At 39.5% G+C, this 26,338-nt stretch overlaps 2 protein-coding genes across 2 annotated transcripts in view; both read right to left on the minus strand.

Annotated features, from left to right (window-relative positions):
• LOC130272703 (uncharacterized) overlaps positions 1-18,724 on the minus strand; it is a 28,170-nt gene extending 9,446 nt beyond the window's left edge. Inside the window, exon 1 of the mRNA XM_056518569.1 lies at positions 18,574-18,724. The gene's annotated coding sequence lies outside the window, so the exon portion shown is untranslated. The remainder of the gene's footprint in view (positions 1-18,573) is intronic.
• A 4,705-nt stretch (positions 18,725-23,429) lies between these two features.
• The window catches only part of CA8 (carbonic anhydrase 8), a 158,223-nt gene continuing 155,314 nt past the window's right edge, over positions 23,430-26,338 (minus strand). Inside the window, exon 9 of the mRNA XM_056522013.1 lies at positions 23,430-26,304. The gene's annotated coding sequence lies outside the window, so the exon portion shown is untranslated. The remainder of the gene's footprint in view (positions 26,305-26,338) is intronic.

Here is a 26,338-nt window from a genome sequence, read left to right on the forward strand (position 1 = left end):
GCTGACACCTGCTGCCCGTATCAGGAACTGTCCAGAGCAGCATAGGTTTGTAATGGGGATTTTCTCCTGCTCTGGACAGTTTCTGATATGGTCAGCAGGTGTCAGCAGAGAGCACTGTGGACAAGACAAAAACGAAATTCAAAAAGTATAGAATTTTCTCTGTAGCATACAGCTGCTAAAAAGTACTGGAAGGGTAAAGATTTTTTAATAGAAGTAATTTACAAATCTGTTTAACTTTCTGGCACCAGTTGATTAAATAAAAAAAAGTTTTCCACCGGAGTACAGTCCAGTGGAAAATATATATTTTTTTAAATCAACTGGTGCCAGAAAGTTAAACAGATTAGTACATTGCTTACGTAAAAAATTCTTAATCCTTTCAGTACTTATTATCGGCTGTATACTACAGAAGAAAGTTTTTGGATTATTTTTGTATTTCTTTTAGGTCACGACTACAGTGTTCTCTGCTGACATCTTTGTCTATTTTAGGAACTGTCAAGACCAGCATGTTTGCTATATGGATTCTCTCCTGCTCTGGACAGTTCCTGACATGGACAGAGGTGACATCAGAGAGCACTGTGGTTGTGACAAAAGAGAAATCCAAAAACAAAACAAAAAATTCCTCTGTAGTATACAGCCACTAATAAGTCCTGGCAGGATTAAGAATTTGTAATAGAAATCTAAATCTGTGTAGCTTTCCGGCATCAGTTGCTTTTTTTTCCCCCCAGGAGTATCCCTTTAAGCCATTTGATGTGTGTGTGAATGGACATAAATGTGTGCACAAATACTGTATTACCCTGTGAAATGTAAATAGAAAACAAAACAAAATGTGAAATTTTTTATTGGCAAACAAAGCTTTGAGTTCTTTGAACATTAATAAGACAACGAAAAGGTAAAAAAAAACTATCTAAAAAAAAGGATATTGTTAAAGGGGTACTTCGGTGGATTTTATTTAATCTTTTTCTTTTTTTAAAAATGATGCCAGAAAGTTAACCCGATTTGAAACTTACTTACCGTATTTATCGGGGTATACCACGCACCGGCCTATAACACGCACCCTCATTTTACCAAGGATTTTGGGGTAAAAAAAAGTTTTTTTACCCAAATATCCTTGGTAAAATAAGGGGGCATGTGTGTGCATGTGTATACCCTGATACACTTTCTGACCCTGCAGAAGCCCCCAGGAAAGGCAGGGGGAGAGAGGCCGTTGCTGCCCGCTTCTCTCCCCCTGCCTTTCCTGGGGTCTGGAGCCCTGCTGCCGCCGCTTCTCTCCCCCTGGCTATCGGCGCCACTGCCCCATTGCCTCCCCCATCCCCGGTTTTATAACTACCTGTTGCCGGGGTCGGGTCCGCGCTGCTTCTGGCTCCGGTGTGGCGTCTCCTGCATCGTTGCTATGCGCTGCGAGACGCAATGACGAGAGACATCTTCAACGCGACGTCACTCATCATTTCGCAGCGCAGTGCATAGCATCAACGCAGGAGACGCCACACCGTAGCCAGAAACAGCGCGGATCTGACCCCGCAACAGGTAATTCTAAAACCAGGGATGTGGGAGGCAATGGGGCAGCGGCGCCGGCAATGGGGCAACGGCACCGATAGCCAGGGGGAGAGAAGCGGCAGCAGCAGGGCTCCAGACCCCAGGAAAGGCAGGGGGAGAGAAGTGGGCAGCAATGGCCTCTCTCCCCTGCCTTTCCTGGAGGCTTCTGCGGGGTCAGAAAAACTGGGGATGGGGGAGGCAATGGGGCAGCGGCACCGACAGTCTATGGACCCCAGGATGGGCAGGCAGAGAATCGGGCAGCGACAGCTGGTCTCTGGACCTGCCAAAGCTGCTGTATTTCATTGATTTAAAGCGCCTGCTTTAAATCATTGAACTGCAGCAGCTTATCGGCGTGTAACACGCAGATAGACTTTAGGCAAAAAAAATTTGCCTAAAAAATGTGTGTTATATGCGATAAATACGGTATCTAAAAAATTCACAATTACTGTAACTTCTCTCATCTCTAAAATCTTCCCACACAAGTTAGTCACAAGCATACAACAGCTCTAAATTTGAAAGAATAAGACTTTTTAAAGGCAAACAAAAAAAAAAATACAATGGGGGAGAATTGTATAAACAAAGGCATAGAAAGACTGGTGGAGTTGCCCATAGCAAACAAGGACATTGCTTTACAAAGACATACAAGGGCCTTTCAAAAAGGAAAGAAGCAAGTTTATTTTTATCTATGGGCAACTAAAACACTCTTTTATCTGCACAAGTGTTTAAAAAAATACAAATATGAGGAGCAGGTGAGCAGGAGAGGAAAATTAACCCCAGCAGAGACAAGGTGGCCTACTATGCATCCCTGTTCACACCCGCAATGCTTCAGACAAATATTTACTTAATTAAGCTAAAAACATGAAAGACAGTCAAAGACTAAAAATCGTGCACACACACACACACACACACACTCACACACACACACACACACACATATATATATATTAACCAACATGTCAATGAAATATATTAAAAAAAGAAAGAACATTTTAACAAAAAAGGAAAAAAAACATACCTCCTCCACCAACAGCCTCCATCTCATTGTCTGTGTAATTTATTTTCTTGGACTCACAGAACCGGGGCTTGGGTACAGACCCAGAAGCCTCCAGGGAAAGTGTCTCTTACATGGTTACATAGTACGGACAAAAAAAGACATATGTCCATCAAGTTCAACCAGGGAATTGAAGGGTAGGGGTGTGGCATGATATTGGGGAAGGGATGGGATTTTATATTTCTTAATAAGCATTAATGTTATTTTGTTCCAGGAATGTATCTAATCCTGTTTTAAAGCTGTTAATTTTTCCTGCTGTGACCAGTTCCTGAGGTAGACTGTTCCATAAGTTCACAGTTCTCATGGTAAAGAAGATGTGTCGCCCCTTGAGACTAAACTTTTTCTTCTCCAGACGGAGGCAGTGCCCCCTCGTACTTTGGGGGGGTTTAACCTGGAACAGTTTTTCTCCATATTTTTTGTAAGGGCCATTAATATACTTATATACGTTTATCATATCCCCCCTTAAACGTCTCTTCTCAAGACTAAACAATTGTAACTCCTTTAATCGCTCCTCATAGCTAAGATGTTCCATGCCCCATATTAGTTTAGTCGCGCGTCTCTGCACCCTTTCCAGCTCCACAGTGTCCCTTTTATGGACAGGTGACCAAAACTGAACAGCATATTCCAGGTGAGGCCGTACCAATGCTTTATAAAGGGGGAGTATTATGTCCCTGTCCCTTGAGTCCATGCCTCTTTTTATACATGACAATATCCTGCTGGCTTTGGAAGCAGCAGCCTGACATTGCATGCTATTCTGTAGTCTGTGATCTACAAGTACACCCAGATCCTTCTCTACCAGTAGTGTTGCTCGCGAATATTCGCAATACGAATTTTATTTGCGAATATCGCATATTCTCGATTTCGCGAATATTCGCGAATATAGCACTATATATTCGTAATTACGAATATTGTTTTGTTTTTTTCACCACAGTACACATCACAGTGATCACCCCTCTCTGCTTCCAGCTTGTGTGGTGTAAAGAAGGCTCCAATACTACTGTGTGAGACTGGTGTGCGAATTTTCGAATATGCAAAAATTAGCATATGCTAATTTTCGCATATGCGAATTATTGCTTGTACAGGTTTCTATATATGCAAATTTTTGCATATGTTCATTTTTCGCATACGCGAATATTTGCATATGCGAAAATAAAACGCGAATATTCGCAAATATATGACAAATATTCGTCCATATATTCGCGAATATTCGCGAATTCGAATATGGCCTATGCCGCTCAACACTATCTACCAGTGACTCTGCCAGTTTAATCCCCCCTAAGACATACGATGCATGCAGGTTATTAGTACCCAGATGCATAACTTTACATTTATCCACATTGAACCTCATTTGCCAAGTGGATGCCCAGACACTTAGTCTATCCAAGTCATCTTGTAACCTATACACCTCCTCTATAGACTGTACCGTGCTACAAAGCTTAGTGTCATCTGCAAAGATAGAAACAGAGCTGTTAATGCCATCCTCTATATCATTGATAAATAAATTAAACAACAGCGGTCCCAGTACAGAACCTTGGGGTACACCACTTATTACCGGGGACCAATCAGAGTATGAATCATTGACCACCACTTTCTGGGTACGATCCATGAGCTAGTGTTCAATCCAGTTACAAACTAAAATTTCCAAACCCAAAGACCTTAACTTACCTGTCAGACGTCTATGAGGGACAGTATCAAATGCTTTAGCAAAATCCAGAAACACCATATACACAGCCATTCCTCTGTCAAGGCTTCTACTCATCTCTTCATAAAAGCAAATTAGATTGGTTTGACAACTTCTATCCTTAGTAAACCCATGCTGGTTATCACTTATAATACTATTATCCCCTATGTATTCCTGTATGTAATCCCTTATAAGTCTTTCAAACAATTTACCCACAATGCACGTTAAACTTACCGGTCTATAATTTCCTGGGGAAGACCTAGAGCCCTTTTTGAAGATCGGTAACACATTCTCCTTGCACCGGTCCCTTGGCACAATACCAGACACCAGTGAATCTCTAAATATCATGAACAAGGGTACAGATATTACTGAACTTACCTCTCTAAGAACTCTTGGGTGCAATCCATCTGGCCCTGGAGATTTGCTTACATTTATATTACTTAACTTACCTTGTACCATCTCTACATTAAGCCAGTTCAGTACATTACATGATGTGTTACCAGCACTGACCTGGCCAATGTCAGCTCCTTCTTCCATAGTATATACAGAACTAAAGAACCCATTCAGTATCTCCGCTTTCTCCTAATCGCCTGTGACAACCTCCCCATTATCATTATTAAGGGGTCCTACATGCTCTGTTCTTGGTTTTTTTGCATTTATATATCTAAAACATATTTAGGATTAGTTTTGCTTTCTTTGGCCACCTGTCTCTCATTTTGAATTTTTGCTGTTTTTATTACATTTTTACAGATTTTATTAAGCTCTTTGTACTGTTTAAATGTTATCGCTGACCCATCAGATTTGTATTTTTTGAAGGCTATTTATTTGTTGTTTATTGCTCTTTTAACATCATTTGTCGGCCATGTAGGATTTAGTTTTAATCCTTTATATTTGTTCCCCTTTGGTATATATTTAGCTGTATAGTTATTTAGAGTTGATTTAAAGATGTCCCATTTACCTTCTGTATCAGTATTTGAGAACACCTCCCCCAGTCTATGTCCTGTAGTGCAGCTCTCAGCCCAGGGAAGTTTGCCTTTTTAAAGTTATATGTTTTTGCCTTCCCCGCCTGTTTTTGTTTTCTACATTTTAAGTCAAAAGTAACTATATTGTGGTCGCTATTACCAAGGTTTTCCCTCACAGTTACATTACCAACCAGCTCTGCGTTGTTGAAAATGATAAGATCCAACAAGGCATCACTTCTTGTTGGGTCCTCCACAAACTGGCCCATAAAATTATCCTGCAATAAATTTAGGACTTCTAACGAAAGCTCTGATTGTGTTCCCTCACTTTCTGAAGCCATAGAAAGCAGCAGTAGGTGGAGAGATATGTTTTCTTTAATGTCGCCTCTTCCCTTGATTGTTTGCCATTTAGTTAACACATTACAACAAGGAAATAGCTTTTAAAAAAAAATAAAGAGAGAGGCTAAAACACACCAAAATGTATGAGACAAACAGCATGGACAAATATCCAGGTGAAACACCTCACACCCTGGCTCTAGAATGTTAACCATGATGTTGAAATAAGCTAAATATTGCTTATATAGTCGCAGTTGCGACAATTTGACTTCTCCCATGTGACTTTTTAAAGCAAAAATAAAAAAGAGCGGGTAAGCAAAAAAAAGTATGAAACATTTATCAACAGGCTGAGACCCGTTGGTAAATTTGTGGTACGTAAGCAAAATAATAGTAAGAAAAAAAATTACTAAAAACAGGAGTACATAAGCAAACATTGAGAAATGTCGCCCTTAGTGAAGCTGGTGTATGGATTTGCCTTAGGGATGAATATATAGAAAGCCAGGGGGTAAGCCTCCTGATAAGAGGAGTAAGATGAATTTTTCTTAAATTAAATATATTACAGAGTTTCTTATTATCGCTAGTACTATTGGTTTATGCAGAGTTGTTTGAAATGACAATTATACTTTAGGACACTCTGATAAGCATTCTATGGTAGTGTAATGGGAGTATACTCAGTAGTCATATTATTTGGGAACTGCACAGATAAATCTCACAACATGGCATTATTATGTGATTGGGCATGCAAGACTGGTTTACTAGCTTAGTGCTATGCTAGTCTTAGAGTAGTGGAGCTGTATTCCACAACACTCCAGTCACATTTTGGGGAATACAGCTCTCCCTACTGAACAGTTCTTGGTCTTCATTGGCAATTTTCTAATGACATTGTTTAGTAAATGATGCCCCTGTCCCTTTTATGGTTTCACAAATTTTGTTGGTAAAAACAGAGAAGGTCCTTTATATATCTGATGCATATGCAGTTTCTTTAGCATCACAGTACCCCAGTTTCCAGTGTATATTTTATAGGTAAACACAATTTACAATCACATTATATTTAGCTGAACATGCTGTGACTCAAACATTAAACACTATTCTTGTATTATCTTGTGCTGCAGTCATTTTGTAAGTCGTACTTAGAACACATCCCAGCTAAAGCAAACCTGTATGGTGGCATAATGATTCTTTCTCAATCTCAATTAGCAATAACTAATTAACAAAATTGTTTTATGCTAAAGAATGAGGCAAATCTCCCACCTCCTTCTCTAATCCCAAGTGTGATATATGGTTGATTCAATATCTAATTACTTCCTAATTGAATGAGCACGTTATACATTTTTCACATGTTCAAGCTAATGCTTTTGGTCCAGAAATTAAAGTCAAAGAAATGAAGTTGAACTGGGATTTTGCCAACCTTCATAATGAGGAAGCTTTGCATTAAGAGTATAATTATACGCAAATGTAAGTATTTGGACACAGTGTTTATTATGAAAATGTGCAAAGTTGCTGCAGAATTCAGCCACAAATGGCTCATTTGGATGATGTACAATTTTCCTATTGATGTTTACTTTGTAATTCTGCAATTGTCAGTAGAGTAAAATATGCTTTTCAATCTATGATACTAAAATAAGAAAAAAGATTAAGAAAAAGAAACAGGGGAAATAATGAAATAGAAAATTTGATAATATGACGGAAATAATTGTCAGACAGATAGATAATAAATAGATAAATAAATAGATAATAGATAGATAAATAGTAACCACTCGCCTTTTTAAGCATGGACTGAAGTTCTGCAGAAATTCTTTACTTGTGTATATTGATTAATGATCAAACACCCTCCTGCTTGAACCTTTTTATTTTTAACCCCTTAACGTGAGGTGGTACTTAACGCACCAGGAAGTACATTTACGTCCTACGCATAACTGCGAGCATCGGACTGATGCCCGAATCATGCACGGCAGGTCCCAACTGCTGATGGCAGCCAGGGACCCGCCCTTAATGGCGGACACCCGCGATCCCACGGATGTCCGCCATTAACCCTTCAGATGCCGTGATCAATACAGATCATGGCATCTGCAGCATTGCGGTCACTAAAATGGATGATAGGATCGCCCGCAGCGCTGCCGCAGCGATCTGATCATCCAGCACGGCAGACGGAGGTCCCCTCACCTGGCTCCACTGCCTTCCTGGCGTCTTCTGCTCTGATCTGCGTTCCCGCAGGCCAGAGCAAAAGATTACCGATAACCCTGATCAGTGCTATGTCCTATACATAGCACTGAGCAGGATTAGCAATCGAGTGATTGCTATAAATAGTCCCCTGTGGGGACTATTAAATTGTAAAAATAAAAGTAAAAATAAAGTAAAAAAATGTGAAAAACCCCCTCCCCCAATAAAAACGTAAATTGTCCCATTTTCCCTATTTCACCCCCAAAAAGTGTTAAATACATATTTGGTATCGCCGCATGCGTAAATATCTGAAATATTAAAATAAAATGTTAATGATACCGTACGGTGAACGGCGTGAACGTAAAAATAAAAAAAAGTCCAAAATAGATGCTTTTTTATAACATTTTATTCCCAATAAAATTTATAAAAAATGGATTAAAAGTTCTATATAATCAAATATGGTATCAATAAAGAGTAAAGATCACAGCACAAAAAATGAGCCCTCATACGGCCGCTTAAACGGAAAAATGAAAAAGTTATAGGTCTTCAAAAAAGGGGGATTTTAAACATACTAATTTGGTTAAAAAGTTTGCGATTTTTTTTAAGGGCAACAATAATTGAAAAGTATGTTATCATGGGTATCATTTTAATTGTATTGACCGAAAGAATAAAGAACACATGTCATTTTACCGTGTACGGCATGAAAACAAAACCTTCCAAAATTAGCAAAATTGTGGTTTTCTTTTTAATTTCATCACACAAATAGTATTTTTTTGGTTGTGCGATACATTTAAAGGTAAAGTGAGTGATGGCGTTACAATGGACAACTGGTCGCGCAAAAAATAAGCCCTCATACTAGTCTGTGGATGAAAATATAAAAGAGTTATGATTTTTTGAAGGCGAGGAGGAAAAAACAAAAATGTAAAAATGAAATTGTCTGCGTCCTTAAGGCCCAAATGGGCAGAGTCCTTAAGGGGTTAAAATTGTGGTGCCTGGACTGGATAGATAAGATAGATAGATAGATAGATCAGTTGATAAATATATATACAAAAGCTTCTCAGGCTTATTGCTGTCTTAGGCTTGGTCCACACATCGTAAATTCCATCACATGGTGCCCCTTAAGAATAACTGGCCAGGTCTGGGGGGGAAGAAAGGAGGAAAATTGTACCTGTCAATGAATAGAGCTCACTGTAAGTGTGTAGCCAGTGCTTCTTTTCTTTTTCCGGATGGCTTCCAAACATTGCTAAGTGCTTGGAATAATAAGAACATTGGCCATGCATGCCTTGGTTGTTCCTTACACTTACAGGTACAAGTCTCCTCTGTTCTTGTGATCGGTGGGGTTCACAGTCGGATCCCCACCAATAAAAACTTGTAACTTCTAATCCTGTGGATAGGAGAAAACTTTTGGAAGACAGAAAATTCCCTTAATATATCTATTGAAGGTGTATTCAGGTATCAGAAAATTGAATGTAATACTACTGATATAATGCTATTATTGTACTGGCTTCATTAAATTTTTGCTTGATTTAAACCTCACAGGAAGTTATGTAGTCTCTTTCATTGTCATAGTGGTATTGTTTCTGCAGCAATCTGGCTCCTCCCTCTCTCTGGAGATGGCATATTATCCTCTGCTGTCTCAAGAGATATGGCTCGATCTTGTCTCTGAGCTTAAGCCCCATTCCCTGATTGATGTCACCACCTTTGCCCCTACAACCTACATTACATCTCCCTTTCATATACACATGTGGTGTCTCGGTACTGGACTCGGTCCCGTACCTTTGATTGTAAGTCCCCATAGTAAGAGTTCCTCATACTGATAGGGCTCTCCTGGTGGGATAACCCCTAGTTGCCTTCTAGTATTCTTAAAATTGTACATATTTAATATATTTTAAAGTAGTGTCAGTAATGTACAGGAACTTAGGTCACGTGATCAATGATATTTTTGTTATATTTGAGGTTAAAGGAGTACTCCGGTGCACACTTGTTTCATGCTATCCCGTCCGGGCTGCAAAATAAAAGAAATCGCACTTTATCTTACCTGCCAACGAGACCCCGGAGCTCCGGTACAGGTGTTCGGTCCCCGGGCTGTATTCTTCTTATTTCCTGTTAGCCCGGCACGTCACACGGAGCTTCAGTCTATCACTTGTTACTAGGACTGACAGGTTTGGGGAACCAATAAGCTTTGATCCTTCCCCTTTAGATATAAGGGCACTGCATCCAATGGTCTCTCTCTTGAGTTCCGGACTAACAGAGAGAACACAGTTCCATGCATACCTACAAGACAATTTAGGCCTGAAGCCTATCTCTTCAGCATCATGCTAACCGTGAGTCTATCCAACTCAAATTCCACTAATTCTACATGACTAGTGAACCTAAACAATACCCCTAAATTTAGTGGAACAGCGTAAAGCAAGGATTCAAAGCTTATTTACTACAAGGTCCCAGCCAACCTGTGAGGAGCCTAGATTCCGTTCCTCTTGTAAAGACATTTGTTAATTGCATCCTGCATAAAAGCTGCAGTAAAGTTATTTCAAGTTCAATACAATTTCGGCTGTGGACAATCCTTTATTCCTCAAATATCGCTCTTGGGACGGGTGGCTGTAGGACATATAGATACAGAGGAAGCCCTCACTCTGGCGTCACGACAATTAAGGGTTAAATCTATACCCAGCAACACCCTCCTGCAACACCCCTGTTCACCCCTTATCCCAAGTCACCACACACACATAAATATAAATCTTTTATGAGACATTTAAAGTAGGAGAACCAGGTGTGTTTGCAGCATGCTGACTTGTGCTAAGCCAGAGCAGACATAGAATGGATACAGCATGTGCTACAGATCTACTGACTGCAGAGCAATAGCCTGCTATTTTTTGAAATTTTTACAACTCTTGGCGGGGAACTGGCAGGGGTACTGTGAGAGAGGAGTGGGCAGGGTGGGAGGAATGTAATGAGATAAGGGAAAGCAATGCATTCTGGGAATCGAATTACTGAGCAACTGCTCAATTTGGAAGTACAAACAATGGGTAGACTTAATGGGAGGAGCTTGTTGTCCCTTGACCCAAGACATCTGCTAAAATTTATGATAAAGGGAATCAGTCAGCTCTGTTTACTAGGTTTACTAGGCTAGGTTCAGACTACGGAATTTCTGACAGAAATTCAGTTGTAAAATTTCCGTCAGAAATTCCGCTTGCTAAAATGTCTAGTGTAGTGAATGGGTTTCCGTTCACAAATTCACACTTCAGAATTTGTGATGCGGAAAATCCGCTTTGAAAATCCGCTTAGAAATTTCCACCTGAAGAAAGGCGGTGCTCTTTCTTCAGGTGGAAATCCACGCGGAACACATTGCAGTCTATTGGAGACTGATTCAGCCGACGCTGGCCACACTCGGAATCTCCGGGCGGAAATTTTCTGCCTGTAGATTCCGTAGTCTGAACCTAGCCTTAGGGCATAAAAGCAAACTGTACCTTTCCTGGAGCTAATTATGGTGGCAGAATTTATAAAATTGTCCTTTTATTTCTCAGCCAAGTGTCAAGGAGGCAGAGCCAACCTGCTCAAGTGTCACAGCTTGGCCTGCCTCCTCGCTTTCCCTCATCTCTAGTCCCTCTTTTGATTGTAAGCCAAGGCCTATACATCAGTCAAGGAGGGGCTGTGAAGTGAGGTGCGCCAGGCTGTGGCACTTGAGCAGCTAGGCCCTGCCTATTTGACACTTGAATAAGAAATATAAAGACAATTTTACATGTTTGGCATCACAAAATGTACAATTTGCTTTTATATCCTAACAGATATCCAATGATGTCTGCATCTCTACAGCTGACAGATTTATTTTAAGGAAGACGGCGTGGAGGCTACATCAATAACTTTATTTTCTTTTATACAAAATATTTAGCTTGACCATGTAGAGTCACTGCTAAGTCTGTGCCTTACTATATTTAATACTGTATCAGTCACATGCAGTCACTTCAGTCATTTGTGCCATCTCATACAAGAACACTTTTTGTATATCAGATATCATTATTTATGGTACATTTTGTACAGTGATACAATATTTTTGGTTTTGTGTTTATAAAAATTGTATTAGCTCTATTTATGCTTCATATCTGCGCACTGAAAATCAACAGCCCCATTGTCTAAAGAAATATAAACTGCAGTGTAAAAAGCTAATCTATGATCAAAGTCTGTAGACATTGTTTACTTAGGAAGTATGAATTGTTTTTATATATGACTCAAGATTCTGGTATTTTTATTGCACTAATGACTATTTTTAGCCGTTCCACTCCCTGTCTGTTGAATTGGTTGTAATCATATCAGCGATTGCTTTTTTGGGGGCTATTGCAAAGGCCCATCTTATTAAAGGATGGCCTCTATCAGAAGTTTAAGTAAAAAAAAAAATTAGGAAATAACAGTATAGTTAGCCATTATTGACAGGGGTCCCTCTTCAGTGCAGTATACAGCCATGTACTATGCACAGCTGGATGCAGTACATCCAGGATGCCATATTGTAGACCAGGATGCCATATTGTAGACCACCTCCTGACCAGTAGTGTTGCTCACGAATATTCACAATGCAAATTTTATTAGCGAATATCGCATATTCGCGAATTCGTGAATATTCGCGAATATAGCACTATATATTCGCAATTACAAATATTCGTTTATAAAAAAAATTTTTTCACAGTACACATCACAGTGATCACCCCTCTCTGCTTCCAGCTTGTGTGGTCTAAAGAAGGCTCTAATACTACTGTGTGAGACTGGCGTACGAATTTTCGCATATGTGAAAATTTGCATATGCTAATTTGCGCATATGCGAATTTCCGCTTATGCTAATGTTAGCATATGCTAATATTCGCATATACGAATTTTTGTTTATGCTAATTTTTGCATAGGGAAATGTTCGCATATGAGAAAATAAACGTGAATATTACGAATATGCGAATTTAGCGAATATATAATGAATATTCGTCCATATATTTGTACAAATATCGCGAATTCGAATATGGCCTATGCTGCTAAACACTACTTACCAGCATGGGCTGTGCAGAGAAATGTATGGACCTTTGAAAGGAGTGCTATGGCGTCTGATTCCCTGCCTAATAACTTATTTGTAATTTTTGGTGTTTATTGCCCTTTGAACATCGTTTAGCCATACAGGATTTACTTTTAATAAATCTATTTCTATGAAGAGCAGGTGTAAATTAACAGTAAACTCATTCGGGGTTGATTTAAAGATCTTCCATTTATTGTCTGTATCAGTATTTGACACCAACTCATCTCAGTCTGTGTGCTGAAGTGCAGCTCTTAACCCAAGGAAATTAGAATTTTATGAATTAAAACCAGCTCTGCATTTATAGAAATGACCGGAGCATCACTTCTTGTTGGGTCCTCATTTATCCTGCAATAAATTTAGGAATTTTCTCTCCTTTGAAGTTGTCAGTCACTGAATTGGACTTCCCACTGAAATCAAGGATAGAATTAAAGATGAGTAAACTATGCCTGTTAAAGACAGGTTTGGTCTTAATTTTGCTAAAAGTTTGGTTTCGGTCAAACCTGTTAAAAGAGCGATGCAAGTTAAGTGTGCCAGTTTTTTTTTTTTTTATGGTTCATGAATCATTGTAAACAAGCAGTAAGGTGTGTGTCACTTTTGTGTACAGTCTGTTAAAGTGCAAATCTAAAGGGGTACTCCACTGCTAGACATGTTATCCCCTATGAAAAGGATAGGGGATAACATGTCTGATTGCAGGGGTCCCCTTGGGCACCACAGTTATACAGTGTAGAGAGTGAACTCATAAGTGCCGTATGACTGATGAATACAGCCGCCACACCACTTTCTGACCCCCCACAATCAGACGATATCCGCTATCCTTTGGATCCCTTTAAAGGTGCTAGTTTTAAAAATCTTTGCCCATCTGTACATAAAATGATGAAGGATTTCAATAAATAAAATACTGAATCTTTTCACCCAAACTATAATTTGTTCAGCTTCTCTTGCTGTAAATCATGCTGCCTATAGTTTGTACAGCATTTCCAAACTGACAGGTTCCCTTTAACCCATTCAGGACATCTAACAATTGCATATAAAAGTCCCCTATAGGGATGTAAAAAGTAAAAGGATGTAAAAATCCTTGGATTACATACACTGATCAATGCTATGCCATAGCATAGCATTAGTCAGTGTTATTGGCGCTCAATTACTCCAGTCTGCCATGGCTGACTGAAGAATCTGTACACTGATCAGATGGCGAGGAGGCAGGTAAGGGCCCTTCCGCCATCCTCTCAGCTGATCGGGGCTCCACTGAGCTGCACGGACTGTTTACCGATTTTATGGCGGAGTCTTAGGAGTTACTGTCGGGCATCAAAGCGATCAGTGATTCTGGCATAAGGCACAGGACATTACCACCGTAACCACCACACTATGACGCAGGCTCAGCTTTTGAGTCCGTGTCATAGAAGTGGAGCGGGCACAGGGTGTACATGTATGCCCTACGGCCTTATCCCCTTAAGGACTCAGCGTTTTTCCATTTTTGTATATTCATTTTTTCCTCCTCACCTTCTAAAAATCATAACGCTTTTGCACATAAAATTCCATATGATGGCTTATTTTTTGCGCCAAAAATCCTACTTTGCAGTGACATTAGTCATTTTACAAAAAAAAAACACGGCAAAATGGAAAAAAAATTCATTGTGCGACAAAATTTAAGAAAAATTTCATTTTGTAACTTTTGGGGGCTTCCGTTTTACGCAGTGCATTTTTTGGTAAAAATGACACCATATCTTTATTCTGTAGGTCCATACGGTTAAAATAATTCCCTACTTATATAGGTTTGATTTTGTCATACTTCTGAAAAAAATCATAACTACGTGCAGGAAAATTTATACGTTTAAAATTGTCATCTTCTGACCCCTATAACTTTTTTATTTATCCGTGTACGGGCTGGTATGAAGGCACATTTTTTTGCGCCGTGTTCTGAAGTTTTTATCAGTACCACTTTTGCATTGATCAGACTTTTTGAATGCTTTTTATTCATTTTTTTATGATATAAAAAGTGACCAAAAATACGCTGCCAGGAAGCGTTTACTTTCATTTTCAGCGCGGCGATCAACTTTGATCGGCGCGTTTGAAGGGTTAATAGCATGCTGCATGCTGCTAGCCCAGGGTCCCGGCTATGAATAGCAGCCAGGACCGACCGGGTGTGATGTGCTTTAAACACGCAGGGCGTACAGATACGCCCTGCGTCCTTAAGAGGTTAAGGGGTTAATCACTTCATATATCAGAAATATAATTAGCAAAAAGCTATCAAAACATCCCATTAAAACAGAAATGTTACCGATAAAAACTACAGATCATAGTCCAAAAAATTAACCCTCATACATCCCTGTAAATGGAAAAATAAAAAAGTTATGGGAGTCAGAAAAGTACAATTTCATGCATACCAATTTTGTCAAAAAAGTTAGCATTTTTTTTAAGTAGTAAAATAATAAAAAAAAACTATATAAATTGGGAATTGTTTTAATTGCATTGACCTACAGAATAAAGATAATGTATAATTTTTACTATAGTGCACTGTGTAAAAACCAAACCTCCCAAAATTATGATAATAATAATAATATAAGTTTTTTGGTTTTGTGGTACATTTTATTGGTAAAGTGAAAGATCTTATTACAAAGTACAATTGTTCACATAAAAAACAAGCCATCAAATGGTTCTGTAGGTGCAAAAATAAAAGAGTTATGGATTTTAAACGAGGAGGAGGCAAAAACGAAAATGCAAAAATAGACTGTGTCCTTAAGGGGTTAAAGTTGGAATCCCAAATAGCATTTTATGCCGAAAAAAACTCCACATTTTTGTGCCACTTTTATGGGGGAGGGCTTAAAAAATGCTATGGACAGTTTTTAGTTGGAAGCCAATAAGAAAAAATGTGCAAAAATCATTTTTTTTTTTATGTCTTAGTTTTCTTCACTTCTGAGACATTTTATTTATTCCTTTATTTATTTTTTGGGTGACTGGCATTTTATTTATTAACCCCTCAGGTTTTTTCCATTTTTTGCACTTTTGTTTTTTGATTTGAAAAATCATGATTCTTTCAATTTTTCGCCCAAAAATCCTTATGATGGCTTATTTTTGTTTCCGCCACCAATTCTGCTTTGTAATGACATTGGTCATTTTACCCAAAAATCTATAGAGAAATGGGAAAAAAATTATTGTGCAACAATATTAAAGAGAAAACGCCATTTTGCTAATTTTTGCGGCTTCCGTTTCTATGCAGTTAAATTTTCCGTAAAAATTACACCTTCTCTTTATTCTGTAGATCCATGTGATTAAAATGATATCCTACTTATATAGGTTTGATTTTGTCGTACTTCTGGAAAAAAAATCATAACTACATGCACGAAAATTAATACTTTAAAAATTGTCCTCTTCTGACCCCTATAACGTTTTAAATTTTCCATATACGGGGCAGTATGAGGGCTCATTTTTTTCACTGTGATCTGAAGTTTGTAGCAGTACCCTTTTTGTATTGATCAGACTTTTTGATCACTTTTTATTCATTTTGTCAGGATATAAAAAGTGACCAAAAACATGCTATTTTGCACACACTGATCTTTTACATTAATCATTGTTATCCCATAAGATAACAGTGATCAATGATTCTGCCACTTGACTGCTCATGCCTGGATCTCAGGCACTGAGCAGTCATTCAAGATGCCGCGATTTTGACGCAGCGGTCCCGAACAGCCCACTAAACTAGCCGGGAGTAGTTTACTTTCACTTTAGATATGGTGATCAACTTTGAATGCCATGCCTAAAGGGTTAATAGTGATCAGTGCCGCGTACTATTAGCCATGGGTCCTGGCCGTGGCCCTGCGTTATAGAAATGGAGCGGACTCAGAGCGTACAGGTGCTTCCTGAGTCCTTAAGAGGTTAAAACACACCTAGGTGCTGCAGTTTTTAGGTCATTTGTGGAGTTTTTTCCACATATATATCCAGATATTCTTTGCTTAAAACATTTGTATGTTGCAATTTTGAAAAAGACATCATTGTGTAAATCAAGTTCTTTTTACCCCCATTTGCATGGGTGTACATAATGTGTACTTTCCCCAAATTTACCAAAAAGGTGCATGCTCTTTATAATAGCAAAGTAGCATGGATGTAGATAAGTGTGGTCTGGGCTGCCGTGAGATTTCACAAAACTTTTAGTTTTTGCTCAAACATTTTGCGCCAATTTACATAAATTGCTGTTGATAAACCACTAACCCCTGCAAAAAGCTAATGCTACATTACATTGAAGTTGTTTTCTTGAATGGGTCTAAATAAGTTGTGCAAAAATGTTGTGACTTTTAACCCATTGCGCTAAAGTTTGTGACAATTTACCACCAACAAAAACAGAGTAAAACCAATAATACATTCCCTCATTATTCACTAAAACACCAGAAAATGCATTCAAAACATTGAGGAAAAAAACACTAAAACATTTAGATATTTTTTAGATTTTTTTTTCTCATTTTAATTAAAAAAAAATATTTTTAATTTTAATAAATGGAGTCATAATTAAATGATTGCATAACTATTTAGTCTAACATTTTAAGGAATGAAAACATAAGCCTAATGATACTTTTTCCTTTGAGTAAATACTAACAACTTGATATCTCTGTTGCTATTATAAGAGTAGTAAGGAGAATGTTAACAGATGAATGGGTTTGTGTCTGTACAAAGGTTCAATAAAACAGGAAAAGATAAACTCCTGCACTGTGGGAATTTCCTCTTGGGAATAAAAAATTATTACTTCATAAATCCAAATGTTTCAATAGAGATAAAATGTTTTATTATACTCTGTGTATACTTTAGAAGGTCAACAAACATAGGGGTTCTATAAGATTAGTGAACATATTATAATATATTAAAGATTGAAGACAGATTTAGGGTAATTTTGTTATTTTTGTGCAGGACTGGCATTGGCAAATATTGTTACCAAAAATATAATAATGTGAACTGAATAAATGCATAAAAGCAAGGTTATGTTCCTGTGAAAACCTCCTGATGCATGAATTAAATAGGTGCCAAAACAAAGTCCATCCATATATATCTCAAGTTCTAAGATGCTGCCAAGAGCATTGTTAAAGTAAGTTATAGTATTGTTATTTTGTTGACCATATGTTACTGTCAAAACTCTAAAATACATTAAACATCAAAGTCTCTCAGTCATGCTAGGAAATTACAGTAGTGGAATCATATTATACATATTATACTGTCCAGAGCAGGGGCAAATCCCTATAGCAAACCCCTCCTGCTCTAGACAGTTCCTGACATGGACAGAGGTGTCAGCAGAGAGCACTGTGGTCCGGTACAACCTCCTCTGGAGCATACAGCAGCTGATCAGTACTGGAAGGATTAAGATTTTAATAGAAGTAATTTACAAGTCTGTTTAATTTTCTGGCACCAGTTGATTTAAAAAATAATTGTTTAAGATCCTTCCTCTTTTTTTGAACAAGAAGAACAATCAGGATTGGGTGACAACACATTTCTTGTGATTATACTTTTAACAGTATATCCCCTGTAACCTTGCATGTAGTGTGACCAGTTTGGAACAGGCCCCTTCTAGTGTAAAGGGTTGTATCTCATGGTTAAGGGATTTGGTGTGTGCCACTAACACACATCAATGTATCTTTGACTCTGTGTTTGTGGGGGATGTTTTTATATGCATATCTAATAAATGTTACATTTTAGAATTGTACACCCCCTCTATGAATTGCTGTATCTGCTTTTGGTGTACCACAGATAAAGCATCGGTGAATGGAGAAAAAACTTGAAGGGGTTTTCCGGTGGCCAATGTGTTTTTTCAGTTTCTACTTACCCTTGCAGGTGAGTTTTCTTCTTATCTCTGGTCTCGTGCTTACTTTTTGTTTGTCTTTCTTTTCCTTTCTTTGCACAAGTGTGTCCATGTAGTGTAGCATCTATTTCCGTTTTGCCTTTGCTTCAGAAACTACAGCTCCCAGCATGCCTTGTAGCCTGTCTCCTCTTTCAGTGCCCTGCCCAACTTGTTTTGCGTTGCCGCCCAGCCCTGTTTGTGGGCGTTTTTTTTTTCTTTCCCCTTCAGCATTCCCTTTCCCTGCCCTGCTGATTAGTATAGTCCTCCAACCCTCACTGTCAGCTTGTCACCCCACAGTCCCCACATCAGGGCATGAATGAATTTCCTGCCGCAGCACTGTCCCCACAATGTGACATGCGAGAGCTGCTCTGCTTCTTGTACCCCCACCACCCCAAGCAAAGTCCCCGCAAGGGTCAACTGGGAATTAGTGAATTGTCTGCCGCAGCGCTGTCCCCCCATCAGGGAACTAGTCATATATGACCCACGGGTGCTTTTCTGCTTTTTGATATCCCCCAACCCCCCCCCCCCCAAGCAATGTCTCTGCAAGGGTTAACTTTGAGCTGCAGCAGCCCTGTACATTCTCCCCACGTCGGGGAATGAATGAATTGTGAGCGCTGGCGCAGGGCTTCTGATCAGCTTCACAGTTAAGGGACATCTGTAATAATGATTGTTACATATTCCTGTGTCCGGGGCTGCAAAAAAAACTTTGACTTACCTTCCTATGTTCCCCTGTTGCTACAGGTAACAGCTTCGCGGTCCTCTACTGAGAGCCATCAGGGAATAACCGTCCGCAGCGATGTCCCGCCTCTGCCAGTTATAGGCTGAGCGCACTGTCATGTGCAATGCCTTACATGGCAGTGCGCTCAGCCTATCACCGGCAGAGGCGGGACATCGCTGTGGCCGGTGATTCGCTGACGGCTCTCAGCAGAGGACCGCAAAGCCGTTACCTGTAGCTAAGGGGGAACGTAAGAAGGTAAGTCAAAGTTTATTTTGTTTATTTTTGCAGCCCCGGATACAGGATTGTCACAATCATTATTACAGATGTCCCTTTACTGTGACGCTGATGAGAAGCTCTGCGCCCGCGCTCACAATTCATTCATTCCCCGATGTGTGAAGAATGCACAGGGCTGCTGTGGCTCACAGTTAACCCTTGCAGGGACATTGCTTGGGGGGGTTATCAGGAAGCAGAGGAGTGCACGCGGGTCACATATGACTAGTTCCCTGATGTGGGGACAGCGCTACGGCTGGCAATTTATTAATTCCCTGATGTGGGGACTGCCGAGGGGGGAATCATGATAGCGCTGCGGCTGACATGTTACTAATTCCCCCGCCATGGGGATCGTGCGCCCAAGGGGGAATCATGGTAGCCGATTCACCCCGTGGGCACACGGTCCACATGGCGGGGAAGGGGTTACATGTCAGCCGCAGCACTGGTACAGGGTATTCAAGCTGGGCGCAGGGCAGGCTGACAGCGGGAGGAGACATCCATCCTCCCTTAACAATTCAATGAATATTCATTACAGGGGTGTGGAAAAGGGGCGAAACCATTGCAGAAGAAGAAAAACAGCAACGCCTGCAGCACTGACGTCTTGTCCACAACAGTGAACAAACATAGCCGCAGGTGTGGACAATAGTCAAAAGCAACCAGAAAAACTACTGAACTTTCTTCACAGAAAAGAGGTCAGTAAAAAACATATATGCTGTGGACAGATGTATAACATGTGATTTACAAAAGTGCTAAACTCACTACAAGCACGCTAGATAACCATAAAACTTTGGTATCGGAGTATCCCTTTAAACAATTTTAACTTATGTTTAATTTCAGGATCCCAGACAGCTTTTGTATTCAGCACCTGATAGTATCTAACTCCTAGAAAACAAGACTGCAAGACAAAAATAAAATGCTGCCTTTTTTACGCATTTTTTTTAAGTGAAACAGCCACAACAAATGGGTAATGCTTCCTTCAGACTAAAATGTTGTCTTTTTTGGCCTAAAAAGAAAAAGTGTGTGTTAGTATATGAGTTTTTAAGTGTCATTTTCCCTCAGAATTTTTCACATTACAAGTCATGTAAGTCTTTTATTATGTGATTCAAGTATTTCTAGTGAAGAAAGGGGGGGGGGGGGAATGCTAAAAAAGTGCACGTACATATATGTGTTTTTTTTCTGGCTTCTTTCCCCATTTATAGTGGTCTTCAGTAAATAAATGACAGGACTACAGTTTGCTGCTATTTCAGAAAGTTGCCACGGAGCCAAAGGACATCACAAGCAAAAAGCCAAGCTGCCACCGTGTTTTTGCACAGAAAAAACTGCATGAATCGAATATGTTTTTTGCCCTGTGTTTTTACTGAGCACCAGCGAGTCTAGCCTTAAGGAGGCATTAAAGGGATACTATGCCGGAAAACATATTATCACAGGGCTCCCGCCGCTGCGGTCTCCGGGCCGGCATCAGCGGCGAGAGCCAAAACACGGAAGCTTTGAGCTTCCATGTCCATGATGTCACACCACGCCTCCTCTATTCATGTCAAGAGGGGGTAGTACATAGCCGTCACAACTCCTCCCATAGACATGAATGAGGGGGGCTTGGCGGCTGTGGTCGCCAATGGAGGGGGCTTGGTGGCTGTGGTCACCAGTCATCCGGCACAGAGCGGAGTTTGCTCCATGCACCGGATGACTTGATTGCCACAGCGGGGATCGCGGAATAGGGGATAAGATGTTTTCCGGCGGAGTACCACTTTAAGGCTGGTTTAATACAAGCATAATATAGTATCATTTTTGTGTCCCTTTTATGGCTGAACGTCCTGGCCTGATCATGCTAATGATACAATCATATAATGATCTATAATACTTTCAGTTCGGGTCATTACATCCATGGTGGGGCCAAGAGTTGGGACCATAATATGAAAGCAAAAATACAGCAGTAATATGCTCATCTTAAACCAGCCAAAGTCATACAAATAACAATCAATCATTACTTTAAAATAGAAACAATATTCCTGGAATCTGTCATGATAGTTGTAGTTGAAAGAAAATCTATATATATATAAAACTCAATGTGTGTGTGTGTGTATGTTCTAGCATCACGTCCAAACGGCTAAAGATATTACCATGAAACTTGGCACACATGTTACTTATATGTAAACGAAAAACATAGGATAGGTAATTTAACCCTTAGTCACCTCCATTTGCCAGGGTTGGGGTTTTTGTTTAAAGTCCCATACAAGTCTATACGTAATATATGTTACTGCATTACTTCCAAAAGGCTGGAGGTATTTCAATAATACTTGGTCACATGTTACTTATATGTCCACTTAAAATATAGGAGAGTTAATTTAACCCTTAACTACCCCCATGCAAAGACCCATGCAAATCAATGTGAAATGTATGTTCCCACATAACTTCTGTATGGCTGGAGATAGTTCAATAATACCTGGTGCTCATATTACTTATATGTCAAATAAAAAGATATGATAGGTAAATTAACCATTACCTACACTCTTATATAAAAGATGGGTTTTTTGTTTCAAGTCCCATGCAAGTATATGGGACTTCCAGTACCTTAGTCCACTCTGCTCTGCATCTCCTGGTGAATGTGTCAATCCGGCTGCAAGCCCCACCCCATCTCACGAAGACATGCCCACATTTTAAGCCCCACCCCTTTTATTATCTACCTTTTTTGTGCATCTGTCTGGCTTGTAAATCACACCCAGTCCCACAAAGCCACGTCTCCCACAAATCAGTCCCACCTGAGGACAGGATATGTGGATGGGACATAAGGACGGGATATGAGGTCGGGATATGAGGACAGGATATGAGGATGGGATATAAGGGCGGTATATGAGGTCGGGATATGAAATTGAGATAGGAAGAGGACGGAAAATGAGGTCGGGATATGAGGATGGGTAATGAGGACGGGTAATGAGGATGGGATATGAGGACAAGATATGAGGTTGAGATAGGAGAACGGATATGAGGTCAGGATATGAGGACGGGATATGAGGTCAGGATAGGAGGTTTAGATATGAGGTCTGGATATGAGGACGGGATATGAGGTCGAGATAGGAGGATGGGATAGGAGGTCGGGATATGAGAACGGGATATGAGGTCAAGATAGGAGGTCGGGATATAAGGATGGGATAGGAGGACGGGATAGGAGGTCGAAATATGAGGACGGGATAGGAGGTCAGGATATGAGGACGGGATATGGGGTCGGTATATGAGGACGGGATATGGGGTTGGGATATGACAACAATATAGGAGGACGGGATATGAAGTCAAAAGCTTCCTCCCCAAAAAGGATTAGGAAAGTTAGGAAAACAGGCAATGCCGAGTACGCAGCTGGTATCACATATAATCCAACTGTCCATAACATATGGATGTTGGAGAATCCAAAAACAATAATGATTTTGTACACAAACTCTACACAAACTACCACAGTATAAATATTCCCAAAAAAATAGACAAAAGAGCACACTTACAAACCATATAAATAGTATTTATTTGTGAGAAACATCTAAACAGACAATTCAAATGTATAACATAAAAAGAAACATTCTATATGGTAGATTGCAGAACTATTACAAGTTAACAGATAAAAAAAAGAACACATTGACAAGACACTAAATTATACACATAGCTAAAACAAAAAAAATCTAAATTGTAAAAATATTTAAATAAATCGTCTAATATGCATATTAAAAACTTGTCCAAAATACAAATAAATGACTTATAGCAGAAACTTGAAAATATTATTTAAAACAAGTTTGCGTAGTTTCTCTAAATACTGTGTGGTATGCTGCTCATGTATCCTGGGAGATCATAAATCACAGAACATATTTATATGTTTTTGTCTTTTTCTTTTTAAACTTTGTAATCATTATGTGAAAAATTGCAGATAGTGGCCCTGATCTACTATGAGTGTTCAGCTTTTATTAGTGTGGAATGTTGTTTTAGAGTTGCATGATTCCACTCTATTTACTATTGGAATTCACAGATTTACAGATTTGTTTAAGAAATGTATTCATTATTCACAGGATTTACTGTGAAGTCAATAGTAAATAGATTGATTTGTGAGAAAATGCCCCTTTTCTATCCAACCATGCCCCTTTTTCCGGGTTTGTATGGCTCTTTTTGGCACAATGCGTCACTAATTTTGGCACAGACACATTTGTGGCACAATGTACTAAACATTGGCACACTGCACCACAGTATGGCTATAAAGTATTCTATCTTTTCAGAACCCATGTTACATTGGGGTCATACTAAATAATAACCATGAAGCAAAATACTTTGATTACTTGAATTGCATTACACAAAAGAAAGTTAAAGGGGAACTGTGGTCAGTCCAAACAAGTTGAGATTTTTTTCATTTCAAAGTCAGATGGGCAAGAACATTATTGTAAAATAGGGTGTGAATCTGACTATTTCGTTAAAAGTACCAAATGGTCAATCACTACTATATCTCAAGAATGGAGGCAGTATGGCAGGAAAGTATAAACACAACTGATTTATTTTTTATTTATTTTTTGACTGACCACAGGCCCACTTTAAAGAGTACCTGTCACCAAACAAAACTTTTAATAAATTGTATGTTGTGTAATTACAGTGGTCCCTCAAGTTACAATATTATTTGGTTCCAGGACAACCATTGTATTTTGAAACCATTGTATATTGAGACCATAACTCTATGGAAACCTGGTAATTGGTTCTGAAGGCACCAAAATGTCATCCAAAAATAGGAAAAAGTGAGGATTAAAGAAAAATAAGTAGATAACTAATATAGATAAAGCAAATCCTTACATATAAAAGTAAGAAAGATCTGCTGGAAGCTGTATCACTGTCTATGTAGAGGACAGGAACTTCTTTAGGGTCCTGTACAGTACACACAGTGTCCTAAAAAAGTAACATGGAGCCGCCCCCACCTGGTGTCCAAAGTAGCAGCTAACTGTGGCACAGGTAAAGAGTAGTAAAGAACATGTAATACCTCCCTGTATTGTATGGGGCGCTACCAGACAGGAATTCAGTGCATACGCTTCAGTAATACAGGGGTTTTACCAGTGAATGCCCTTTCTGATTGGTCAGTTCTTTCAGCCATTGACACATTTCACAGATCTGGACTGTCCATGGCATTGTATGTCGAGTCTGGTTTCAAGTTACAATTGTCCATAAAAGACCATTGTATGTTGAAACTATTGTATGTTGAGGCCATTGTAAGTTGAGGGATCACTGTATAAGATACTTTGCTATTTACTTGCTGTTAAAATTCTCAACCTTTATATGTTATTGATGTAATTAAAAAAATGCCTGTTGTGTTCCTTGCCGCAAGTCAAACAGTTCGTTTTGTGTCCTCCCGGCCTGGCAGGAGACCAAACTCAGGAAATGCATGCAGGGCATGGGGAGGCACAGCTCTCACAGGCTTCAGTGACATCGGGCCTGCTGGAGATCGCCCACTTTCTCCTGCTGGAAACTCACACAATGTGATGGAAAGGTATGATACAGAGCTTTTAAAAGTTCAGAAAAAGGAGGTGTTAGGAGTAGTTAGGGAAAAAGTTCAGAAAATATGGTTTGATGACAGGTACTTTTTAAAGGGATACTCTGCTACCCAGCATCTGGAACATTGAGTTCCGAATGCTGTGTGCGGGCTTCCATGTTCACGCCCGCCCCCTCGTGATGTCACGCCCCGTCATGTGACGGCCGTCTTGCCCCCTTGCCATAGACGTCTTGCCACCTTGCCAAGACTACACACAGCATTTGGAATTCAATGTTTCGGGTGCAGTGGAGCGGAGTAACCTTTTAAAGGAGTACTGTAGTGCTGACTATTCCCCCGCCGTTGTGCCCAGGCTGAAAAAATGAAATTAAACTTTCACTCACCTAGCTGTGTTCCCCTGAAGCGCCGCTAAAGCTGATCGGTCCTCCAGTCCCGTCTTCTTCCTTCTTCCGTGTACACGGATCGTCACACGGCTCTCAGCCTATCACCAGCTATGTCCTGCCTCAGACAGTGATAGGCCGAGTGCAGTGTGACGATACGTGCACATGAAGAAGGCAGAAGATGGGACCGGAGGACCGAACAGCTATAGCAGTGCACAGGGAGAGTGCAGGAAGTTGAGTGAGAGCTTATTTACATTTTTTTTTCAGCCCGGGCACAACGGAGGAGGAATAGTCGGCACTAGAGTACTCCTTTAAGGGAACATTCACATACAAGATCTGAACTTGACTATCTAAAAATAGGGGTCTCTTAGTTATTTTGTCTAACTCTTGTTGATGTATTACTAATTACAAATGTAGGAAATTCACACATATATCAGCCAAGCAATGAATTGTCCCTCTATATTCTCTATACAGGTTACATAGCCTCTTGTTCCTTAGTAGAAGTTATTCTTCCACTGGGATAAGTCACTGTCAAAACAACATAACACCTATACATTTTATAATTTGGAACTATAAACTCAATCCAGCTCCAGTAATTTACTGAAACTAGCCCACTAGAAGCAGAGTACCAGACATGTGAGGTTATTTGTTCAGTTACCAATATTATGTATCTCCTGCAATGAATAAAGATTTGAGATAAGGTTCTTCCCCAGGGTTTGAGCAATCGTTTTCATGCACGGCTTGAATAACAGAGTGCTCTGTATGTTAATGTTACATCCATGAAAAATGTCAAATAATATCTACAAAAAAGAAAAATATATCCAGAAAAAAGATGGTTTCAAGTTCAATACCTATAAGTGAAAAACACAACAGAGAATTCATAGT

Source organism: Hyla sarda, chromosome 5, assembly GCF_029499605.1.
Source record: "Hyla sarda isolate aHylSar1 chromosome 5, aHylSar1.hap1, whole genome shotgun sequence".
Classification (NCBI taxonomy): domain Eukaryota; kingdom Metazoa; phylum Chordata; class Amphibia; order Anura; family Hylidae; genus Hyla; species Hyla sarda.